Consider the following 11,832-nt stretch of genomic DNA (forward strand, 5'->3'; position numbering starts at 1 on the left):
GCTGAACTTAGTATACCCTTTCATACTCCTATTTTACTATGTGATAATCTTAGTGTTGTTCTCCTTTCTCATAACCCGGTTCTTCATGCACGTACTAAACACATAGAGCTGGACATACACTTTGTTCGTGAACGTGTTGTTGCCAAACATATGCTAATACAACATGTCCTAGCTGCTGCTCAAATTGATGATACTTTAACTAAACCATTTGGGTTTGCTGCCTTTGAACAGTTGAGAGACAAACTCAAGGTTTTGTGTTCACAATCCCCTTAAGTTTGAGGGGGGGGGGGGGGGGGTGTTAGATATTTTAAATATATAGGTTTGCTGAGTGTATATATGGTTTAACGGTTTCAGTTAGTAGTTGGTTAGAATATGCTTAGCTGGCATAATGTGTATGGACCTATATATGTTGTAATCTGTACACGTGCAATGTAATCAACTCACATACAAAAAATCTTATCCTTTACATACAAAAAATCTTATCCTTTACAGAGCTTCTCTTCTTGCTTAGCAATGGAAGGTACAATCACCTTCAAAAAAATGATGTCTACATGATTACTATCTTCTTTTTTTAATTTCACTAGTAATTATATCTAAGTTATTAAGTTTCATATATTATATATTATTTCAAGATGAGGATGTAATATTTATTGAGTGTAAAACAATTAAATATAAGTATTTTCTATCATTTAATATACTTATAAGCGTCAAATCTTATTTTTTAAATTATTATTTTAAGTATTAGCCGTGATTTATATTTATGTGTTGTTATTGATGTCATGAAATAATATTTAATTTTATTTAAAATTCTTTTAACTTTTACAAAATTGGTGAGGTAAATTACAGTAAATAATATTGTTATTTTCTTTTGCATTGAAATTGTTAAGAATGATGTATGTATTTCATTATTTTGATTTATTATGTTAAAATATCATGCTATGTCAAATTTCTTTTCACATGTTATGTTTTAATGAGTGTGAATATTTAAACTATTTGCGAAAGGTTTGGTGATTTTTTTCAATTGATATGTGATTATTAGAGTACGTGATTCTAAAGGGGTTATACTTCTCGAAGATAATAATCTCTTAACTCAAATATTAATGTTGACAATTTTATTAAACCTTTTGTTTTGGATTGTGATAAAGTTTAAGGTTTGTATTCATGAGATTTAGATGATAACTTTGAATTTATTGTGAACGTTGCAAGTTTTGGATAAAATGATATGAAAGTGTAAGTATATATTTATGAGGGTTAGAAATAGATGGAAATATATGTGACTCAATACTTAGATAAATGATACTTAAAATTTTAAGTACAAATTTTTGTGCAATTTTCATAAGAAGTTGATCTAGTAGATTGACTTATAGGCAATGAAAATTGGGCTAATCAATGATGTTAGAAGGTGTGGATGTAGTAAGAATCTCAATGTGATTGTGTATGACAATTTATTAAAAATGAAATAGATACGTGATATGAAATGGTGTATTATACCTCGATAGAAGTAACCAATGACTAAAATATCCTTTCTTATGGAAGAATAAGATGGTTTAGTTATAATATAAACTGACCCTATTGCTGTAAATTATCAACAATAATTAATAATATGAGTGCTCAAAAGTTGACAACACTTCATGAAGTGTTGCAGAATGAAAACATGCAACTCTTGGTAAATGTTGCAATAGGTCAAACAATGTAACTTTTAGAAAAGAAATTGTTTTACCGAGGATCGTTACCTTATGAAACAATATTAAAGTGGTCTATAAAAACCTCATTCTGGATTCATAAATTCAATAACAAAAATGTACATCTAATAAGCCTATCATATTCACTAAAATTCCAGACACTCTTTGTTACATCCGAGTTTTCGTCGGTCTTACGCAAATTCGATAAAAGGCTGAATTATCCTGGGTATTCCCGCGTTCCAACTCTAAGACATATTGAGAGCGCTTGAAATACGTATAAGAAAAGTAATTTCGTTCACGATTCTAGCCTCGATCCATTTGATTGAAATTAATTTTTTAACAATCTTATAAGTATTTCAAAGATGTAGAATTTTGAGAATCTTATAATTTTCTAACAATCTTATAAGATCATTTAAAGATGATTCATAACGAGATGTAAAATTTTGAGAACCTTATCGCGGAGGATAAGGAATTCGAATTTCCTACAAATAAGAACCTCGTTAGGAAGGTTCTCTATGGATTGTTGAAACATAAACCGAAAGTTCGTCAATGATTATTGAAATACAAATCGAACTTAAAATAAGGAGAAAGTCTAAAAGGCTAAGGATCTAGGACTGAACAAAATCAGTTGTCAGCATATTTCTTGTATCCAATAGAAGAAAAATGTGAGAATTTTGTTTGTAAGATTCCTATTATTCTTCGAGTGGAAGATGATCCAAAAGAGTTACAATGAAGATGTAATTTCAAGGGACTTTTCTTGGAATGAAGTTATCCAAGAAGAAATAAATTCAATAATGTCAAATAACACTTGGGAACTTGCCAATCTACCTAAAGGATAAAAACCCATCGGATGAAAATGGATGTTGAGAAGGAAGTATCATAGTGATGATACACCTACAATGATAGATTAATGGCCAATGGTTTTATACAAAGGGAATATGTTTATTATTTCAACACATATGTACCACAAACAAGGATGGTGATGATTAAAAGTATCGCTTAAATTAGTTTCTTTACATGATCTTATTGACCAAGTAAATGTCAAACGACATTCCTAAATAGAAATCTCAATGAGGAGATTCATATGGGGAAATCGGAAGGTTATGTACTTCCTACTAATGAACAAAAGGTGAGGAAGCTTGTCAAAGCTTTGTAGAGATTAAAACAAGCTTCGAAACTATGGCACAACAAGTTTGACTCTATCATTGCAAGATTTACAAATTCAAGGGGAGACACACAAGTTAAGGGGAGAATTTTCAATCTTATCTAAATAAGAACGCAAAGAGTTTGCCATCATCAAAAATGGGGAGATTATGAAGAATATATATCTTATATCTACTTTTGATGAAGACAAAGACTATCAAAGAAGAAAAATGATCAAAAGTGTCATGCACACCAATGATGAAGTTGATCAAGAAGGTTAAACATATAAATTCAAGTGAATATTTGAGACAAGAGAACTTAACTAAGGTACTCATTGCAATTTATACTATACTACTTTAAATTGCTCATAATTTTATCTCTCACTTCATCTAAAAACCTTCTTGCATCATCATGCATGATTATCTAAAAACCTTCTTCATCTACATTCTTCTCACAAGTGTTTGTACACAAAGTTGTGTGAGAATAGTGTGATAATTCGTTGTCTCTATGTTGATTACATGCTAATCACTAGCAACGAGATGAATGAAATCTTAGAAATAAAGAGGTTTCTAGCTTCCACATTCAAGATGGAAAATCTTGAAATAGTGGACACTCTTTTCGATCAAAGTGAAGCGAAAGAGTGAGGTTTAAAAACATATTGAAAAAACTTTCACATTCAAGATGAAATATCTTGGACTAGTTGACACTCTTTTGGGGATCAAAGTAATGCTAAAATAGTGGTGGTTATGAACTTAGTCAAATACACTTTGCTGAGAAAGTTCTTGATAAGTTCAAACTGTCACGTTTTAAAAAAATGAATATTCAATTTGATCGTAGTGTCAAAATGATGATGGAAGAGTTATGGCTATATTAGAATACACAAGTGAAATTGGTTTTCTAATGCAATGTACTATATGCGATATAGCAGTTGCAAATAGTAAATGAGTAGATTTACTAGCAATCCAAATTGTGAGCATTGGAAGACCATCACAAGGATTTTTATTATCTTTTAAAACCAAAATTTTGATATTCATTACGGTAGGTTTCCTACCATATTAGAAGGATATACCAATAAGGTTTGGATATAGAATGTTGGAGATCATTAATTTGGAAGTTCCTACCATATTCGTGGATATTTACACTAGCTAAGATCTAATTTCTTGGACGAGCAATAAATAAACACGCATCACTTTTTAAACCATGGAATTAGAGTTTGTGGCTCTCGCTTCCGCTGGTCAAGAACTTGAATGGTTGAAGGATCTTAAGCTGGAAGTTCCATTGGCTAAAGATAATGTTTCAAACGTGTTAATACATTGCAAAAGTCAAACTAAATTAGCTAGTGCATTCAGCAAAGTGTATAATGGAAAGTCTAGGCAATGGGGCCTTAAACATTCTTTCATGAGAAAATTGATTAAAGATATAATCATTTCACCCACATATATACGATTGATCTATAATTTGGGAAATTCATTTTCTAAGCCACTGGCCAGAGACTTGGTAAAAACAACCTCGAGAGGTATGAGGTTGAAACTCCTTGAGTAAGAGTTCTGACAGCGGCGGCAACCCAATCTTACGTTAACAAAACATTAACCTCAAGATTTTTCAATGGGTAACAACAAGTCGTCGATTTGGATAATTGTCAAATATTTCGTGATAATATTGACCTTAAAACGAGGGTTGAGTTTTATTTCAAACTCTTAATGAAGTTTAATACCGAGGGTACGTGTCTCGTGGAAAAGTATACAATTTGAACTTCACCTATGTGACTTTCGAGATGGTGCCGTCTCAAAGTGAGAGTTGGAGTTTCTCTCATGAAAAATTCATGAAACAGGATAGCATATGGCTATAAATAAGTGCTAGGCGAGAAATATTGGCGAAGAACCCTTAAAGAATGTGTGTAAGGTAACTTCGGTCTAATCCCTTGGATCAATGGTTTAAAAGCATTGCTACCTAACATTCCGATTAGACTTTGTGTTGTCCTTACTAAGACAAAGTTTAAAATCGAAAGATACTTATCTGTATTAACATTCTCAGTTTCCCTTATTCTGAAATTGGACTTGTCATTATTTGAACAAGTGGGGATTGTTGTAAATTATCAACAATAATTAATAATATGAGTGTTCCAAAATGACAAGAAAATATGTTAGTGAATTTGAATTTTAAATTCGAAAGTTGGAAACACTTCGTGAAGTGTTGCAAAATGAAAACATGCAACTCTTGGTAAATGTTGCAATAAGTCAAGCATTGTAACTTTTGGAAAAGGAATTGTTTCACCAAGGGTCGCTACCTTATGAAACAATACTAAAGTGGTCTATAAAAACCTCATTCTGAATTCAAAAATTCAATAACAAAAATGTAAATCTAATAAGCCTATCATATTCACTAAAATTCCAGATACTCTTCACTACATCCGAGTTTTCGTTTGTCTTATGCAAACTCGATAAAAGGCTGAATTATGCTGGGTATTCCTGCGTTTCAACTCTAAGACATATTGATAGTGCTTGAAATACTTAAAAGAAAAGTAATTTCGTTCACGATTCTAGCCTCAATCCATTTAATTGAAATTAATTTTCTAACACCCAAGACATTACGTTTTAGGATCATCAATGAATTTTATGTCATTTAACATAAGGTATATTAATATTTTGAATGTATCTAATTCACGATGTTAATCATATGATATAAATCATATGTTATATCGTATCTCATATACACAATAGAAACTAAGTTGAATTTAAGAAGCCTTAAGTTCTTGGGGAGGTTAAGATAAACCTTATTTCCCTCATAAAGTCTCGGAAATTTTGATGATGGATTTATTTTTAACGAGGGGAGAATTGTTGCACCCAATATATATATATATATATATATATATATATATATATATATATATATATATATATATATATATATATATATATATATATATATATATATATATATATATATATAATTATTTTAAAAAATAAAGTATTTTACCATCGTTTACACAATCAACCCTAGTGAAAAATGGCTCACCAAATATAATTAAATCATGTTATGGTTTGGAATCAAACCCCCGACCTTTAAATATTTCACGACGTTTGTTTGTAATAACCATGGTGATATGTGGGGCCAACTAGTTTTTCACCACCGTGATATGTGGGAGGTCAGCTAGTTTTTCAAGCATCTAAAGTAACATGTTTAAAACTAGCTGACCCCCACATATCACCATGGTCATTATGTGGGGGGGGGGGGGGGGGGGGGGGGGGGGGGGGGGGGCAGCTAGTTTTTCAAATATAAAAAACATTTAAAAACAATTAAATAATTTAGTGATTCAATTAATTGTACATTCTTTTTAAACCGAGTCAGTTTATATATATATATATATATATATATATATATATATATATATATATATATATATATATATATATATGTAGAAATTATCCTTATAAAAGTGCTGTGAGATATTGGATCGAACTCTAGTATGGTCGAAGGGTAGCTTCTTGGTTCGACAGGATTAAGCATGAAGTCGAAGGTTGTTCACATGCTTGTGTCAAAGATGCTAGGGTTGTTAGCATGTTAAATTATGTTTTAGTGTTTAAACCCTAATTTGTTAAGTTAGCTTGTGTAACGGGCCTTGTGGAAAAAGCCCATTAGTTAGTATGTTAGGTTTTATTATAAATAGCATACTAGTCTCTCATCATTGTTAAGCTTTAAATCCTAACATGCTCACATGATGAAGATCAAGCGTTGTTACTATTGTGTTCTTTGCCTCGATCACATGCTCACTTCAAAGAAACTCTCTTGTATGGAAGGGAGTCCCTGGCGTTTGAAGAAGTTCAATCAGCCTTGTATTCTAAGGACTTGAATGAACGAAAGGAGCATAAACCTTCGACTGTTGGTGAAGGTTTGGCCGTTGAAGGAAAATTCTTGTGAAAGGATGGTAAGTTCGACAAGAAGAAGGGCAAAAGCCAGTCGAAGTCTTATAGTGGCGAAGCATCTGGTATTCGATGCTATCATTGTAAGAAGGAGGGTCACATGAGAAAGGTGTGCCCTGAACGCCTGAAAGATCATAGAGGTAAGGATAATGGCAATGCGGCCATTGTTCAAGATGATTTTGACTCATCTGATGTTCTTGTGGTTTAAAGCAGTGACTCGAGAAGAGAGTGGATTATGGATTCAGGTTGCACTTGGCACATGACTCCGAACAAAGACTTGTTCGAGGAATTATTTGATCAAGATGGTGGATCGGTATTGCTGGGAAACAACAAGTCTTGCAAAATTTCAGGTGTTGGATCTGTGAGATTCAAGCTTCATGATGAGTCAATAAGGTTGTTGACTGAAGTCAGGTATGTTCCTGATTTGAAGAGAAATCTACTTTCTCTTGGTGAATTCGACAAGAAAGGATATGTTTTCCAAGGAGAGAAAAGTATCCTAAGAGTCATGAAGGGGTCGAAGGAAGTCTTTAGAGGCGTGAAGAAACAAGGCTTGTATACCCTTGAGGCTGAAGTTGTAAGTGGTTCGACAAATGTTGCATCCATGAAACCTTTGTCGAAGACAGAAATCTGGCACATGAGATTGGGCCATGTCAGTGAAAGGGGTTTGGTCGAATTAGGGAAACAAAATCTGCTTGGTGGAGACAAAGTCGAAAAGCTGAAGTTTTGTGAACCCTGTGTACTTGGAAAATCTTGCAGAGTGAAGTTCAACAGAGGCAAACAAAGAACACATGGATCCCTTGATTACATCCATGCTGATCTTTGGGGGCCTGCAAGGTGTGCATCACATTCTGGAGTGAGATATTTCCTATCCATAGTAGATGATTATTCCAGGATGTTATGGGTATTCATCCCGAAGACTAAGGATGAAACTTTTGAGAATTTCAAAAGTTGGAAGACTCTGGTCGAAAATCAGACTGGCAGGAAGGTCAAGAGGTTGAGAACCGATAATGGCCTTGAATTTTGCAATGAGGCATTCGACAGTTTTTGTGATGCCTCTGGTACTGCAAGGCATAGAACTACTGCAGGTACTCCACAGCAAAATGGTTTGGCTGAAAGGTTTATTCGAACTATTTTGGAGAGAGTCAGATGCATGTTGACTAGTGCTGGATTAAAGAAGGTGTTTTGGGCTGAGGCTGTTTCGACAGCAGCATATCTGATAAACAGATGTCCTTCGACAGCGTTAGATATGAAGACACCTGAAGAAGTTTGGTCGGGACATCCACCTGATCTCGACAAACTGAGAGTATTTGATTGCGTAGCCTATGCTCACATTAGGCAAGACAAGGTCGAACCTAGAGCTCTGAAATGCATGTTCATGGAATACCCTGAAGGAGTCAAAGCTTATAGGCTATGGTTCCTAGAGCCAGGTCACAAGAGGTGTATCACCAGTCGAGATGTAGTTTTCAATGAAGCTGAAATGGCTTTTAAGAAAACTGATGATGTTGGTCCAAGTACAGAAACATCTGACGAAAAACTGGAACAGGTAGAGATTCCTGTTGAGGTAGAGCATGTTGATGCTGAATTACATATCCCTGATGAAGTCGAAGAAGCAGAAGATGCTGAGGAAGTTAAGGAAATTGACGATGACTACCTATTGTCGAGAGATAGGTCGAGAAGAGTCATCAAGGCACCTCAGAGACTTGGGTATGTAGATCTTATAGCTTATGCCTTAATCTCTGCAAGTGAAGTTCTAGATGAAGAACCTAGAGACTACAAGGAAGTTATGAGGAGTGGAAATAAGACTGAATGGCTGAAGGCCATGGATGATGAGATGAAATCTCTTCATGATAATCATACTTGGGAACTGATCAAGAAACCTGCTGGGGCAAGGTTAGTCAGCTGTAAATGGATTTTCAAAGTTAAGGAAGGAATTGAAGGAGTGACGCCGAAAAGATACAAGGCAAGGTTAGTTGCAAGGGGTTTCACTCAGAAAGTAGGTGTCGACTTCAATGATGTATTTTCTCTTGTTGTGAAGCATATGTCCATTCGAATGTTGCTTGCCATGGTGGCACAGTTCAACCTTGAACTGGAACAGATGGGTTGCGTTTTTGTATGGTGATCTAGATGAAACGATCCCGATGAGGAAACCTGAAGGGTATGTCGAAAAGGGGAAGGAAGATTATGTGTGCAAGCTAAAGAGATCTTTATATGGACTGAAACAATCTCCTCGATAGTGGAATAGGAGATTCGACAAGTTCATGGAACACATAAGTTTCATTAGAAGTCAGTTCTACCACTGTGTTTACTTCAGATTTCGACCTGGTAATTCATTTGTTATTTTGTTGCTTTATGTGGATGATATTCTCATAGCAAGCAACAATGTCGATGATGTGATGAGGGTGAAAGCTGAACTCAATAAGGAGTTCGATATGAAGGATCTGGGAGCTGCTTCCAGGATTCTTGGAATTGGCATTCGAAGAGATAGAAAGAAGTCGAAGTTATGCTTATCTCAAGAGGCATATCTACGACAGATTCAAGAAAAGTTTGGTATGTCGAATTGGAAGCCAATTATGACTCCAACAAACCCTCAATTCAAGCTGAGTATTGATTAGTGTCCCAGTACTTATGTCGAAAGGATCTATATGAATAACATCCCATATATAGTTGGTTCTTTGATGTATGCTATGGTCTGTACTAGACCCGACATAGCATATGTAGTAAGTCTTGCAAGCAGGTACATGGCGAATCCTGGAAAGGCTTACTGGCAAGCATTGAAGTGGATTTTAAGGTACATAAATGGATCTCTGAACAGGGTTCTAATTTATGTTGGAGCCTTGGGTGAAGATAATAAAGCAGCAATTGAAGGATATGTCGACTCTGATTATGCAAGTTGTATGGATTCCAGAAAATCTATTTCTGGATATGTTTTCACTATGTTTGGCACTGCAATTAGTTGGAAAGCAACACTTCAGAAGGTTGTTGCTCTATCAACCACTGAAGCGGAGTATATTGCCCTAACTGAAGCTGTGAAAGAAGCATTGTGGCTTGAAGGTTTTGCAAAGGAGCTGAAACTTCAAGGTCGAGGTATCACTGTTAAATGTGATAGTCAAAGTGCAATACACGTGTCGAAGAACTCAACATATCATGAGCGAACTAAGCACATCGATGTGAGGTTGCATTTCGTCAGAGGAGTAATCGAGCGTGGAGAAGTCTTCTGAAGACAATGCTGCTGATATGATCACTAAGACATTGCCAAGTTGCAAGTTTTTCCACTGTATGCAGTTGCTAAAGCTGCATGAAGAAAGCTAGTTGTTCCCTTGATGTTGTAGAGTTAGATCCAAGGTGGAGATTTGTGAGATATTGGATCAAACTCTAGTATGGTCGAAGGGTAGCTTCTTGGTTCAACAGGAGTAAGCATGAAGTCGAAGGTTGTTCACATGCTTGTGTCAAAGATGCTAGGGTAGCTAGCATGTTAAATTAGGTTTTAGTGTTTAAGCCCTAATTTGTTAAGTTAGCTTGTTTATTAAGTTGGCTTGTGTAATGGGCCTTGTGAAAAAAGTCCATTAGTTAGTATGTTAGGTTTTATTATAAATAGCATACTAGTCTCTCATCATTGTTAAGCTGCAAATCCTAATTTAGGGTGAGAGAGGTTATTTGTTATTCTTGTAAACTTGTAATCTTGTTTTAAGAGAAAGTAAAAGAATAGCATTTATAACCAATTCTTGTCTTCTTCTTCCTTGTTCTTTATTCTTCCCTTGCATTATACTTTGTTCTTGGCATCGAATTCACAACAAGTGCGAAGAGTTACTGACTCTACGTTTCATCATCTTCTCTGTGCGATCCAACTTCGTCTCTTCCTCTTTCGATTTCCCATAACGTTTCTTATTCTCCATCTCTTATTGATGTACCTACCCCCTCTTTGTACTTGATCGGAATCATCTTTATTCTAATCAAACTCTTCTATGTTAAGGATTGATGTATTATAACGAATTACAACAACTGGTCATTGTTGCACCCCAATTTTTGACCTCTGAGATCCCATCATTTTCTAAGTGTTATGATCATTATTGTTATACCCTAAAATTTGCCTGCGTTTTTTCTAAAAAGAGAAGTCAACAGACTTCTGTCTAAAAATTTGGAGTTTTATACAATCTTGGATTTTTATTTCATAAATATCCTGATTTTATAAATACTCAATTTTTAGAATTTTTTATACAGTATTTTGGTTCGCTGTTAAATTTGTTCTTACATAAACGCCAAATACTGTTTATCACTTCATACACTGTTTATTTGAGATTTATTTTCAGATAAATAATGCTGACACAGTTGGTGCAGAATTAAAATTTGCAGGCGCGGAGTCCGGGTTTCAGATTATACTGGTAACAATTAAATTATTATTGGTTTTATTTCCCACTAATTTTTATTTTTATACTGTATTATTTTTTCAAAATCTCTTTCTTTCTTTTCAAATATCTTCCTTTCTTTCCAAATCTCTTTCTTTCAAATCAAATCCTAGCTTTATTCTATACCCCTTTTCTTTTCAAAAACCTACCATACTTTTTTTTCAAATCCTACTAGTATTCAAACGGTAACACTCCATTTCCAACGTCTCTAGCTCTCTCTTTTCACACTATAAATACTCCTCATTTTTTCCATAAATTCTCACATCAAATTTCACTCATCTCCCAAATTTCTCAAACTTCTATCTCATAATTATTTCCTCTTCTTCCATGGCAAAAATGGCAAAGTGGATGGATACACTTTTTCTTATAGTCATCACTATTTTTACGGTGATCATGTCCTTCTTCTGTCTGCATAGTCCTGAAAAATGTGGACCTGCAATGGTTACACTTCCGATCATCTATTTTCTGTTGTTCATAGCATGGATTATTAATCGTCATTTTTAAAGTTTGTCGTATCTTTTATTCTCAGTTAATGTACCGTTTGTTTGTCGTACTGTTCATTATATTATGTAATATTTGTACTGTTAGTATTAAATGTTGTACTATCTGTTGTACGGTAGTTTAATTATCAAGATAATATTATGTGTGTTAAATATTTATTTTTCTGTGCATTAAATATTTTTT

Source organism: Vicia villosa, linkage group LG1 (assembly GCF_029867415.1).
Source record: "Vicia villosa cultivar HV-30 ecotype Madison, WI linkage group LG1, Vvil1.0, whole genome shotgun sequence".
Taxonomy (NCBI): domain Eukaryota; kingdom Viridiplantae; phylum Streptophyta; class Magnoliopsida; order Fabales; family Fabaceae; genus Vicia; species Vicia villosa.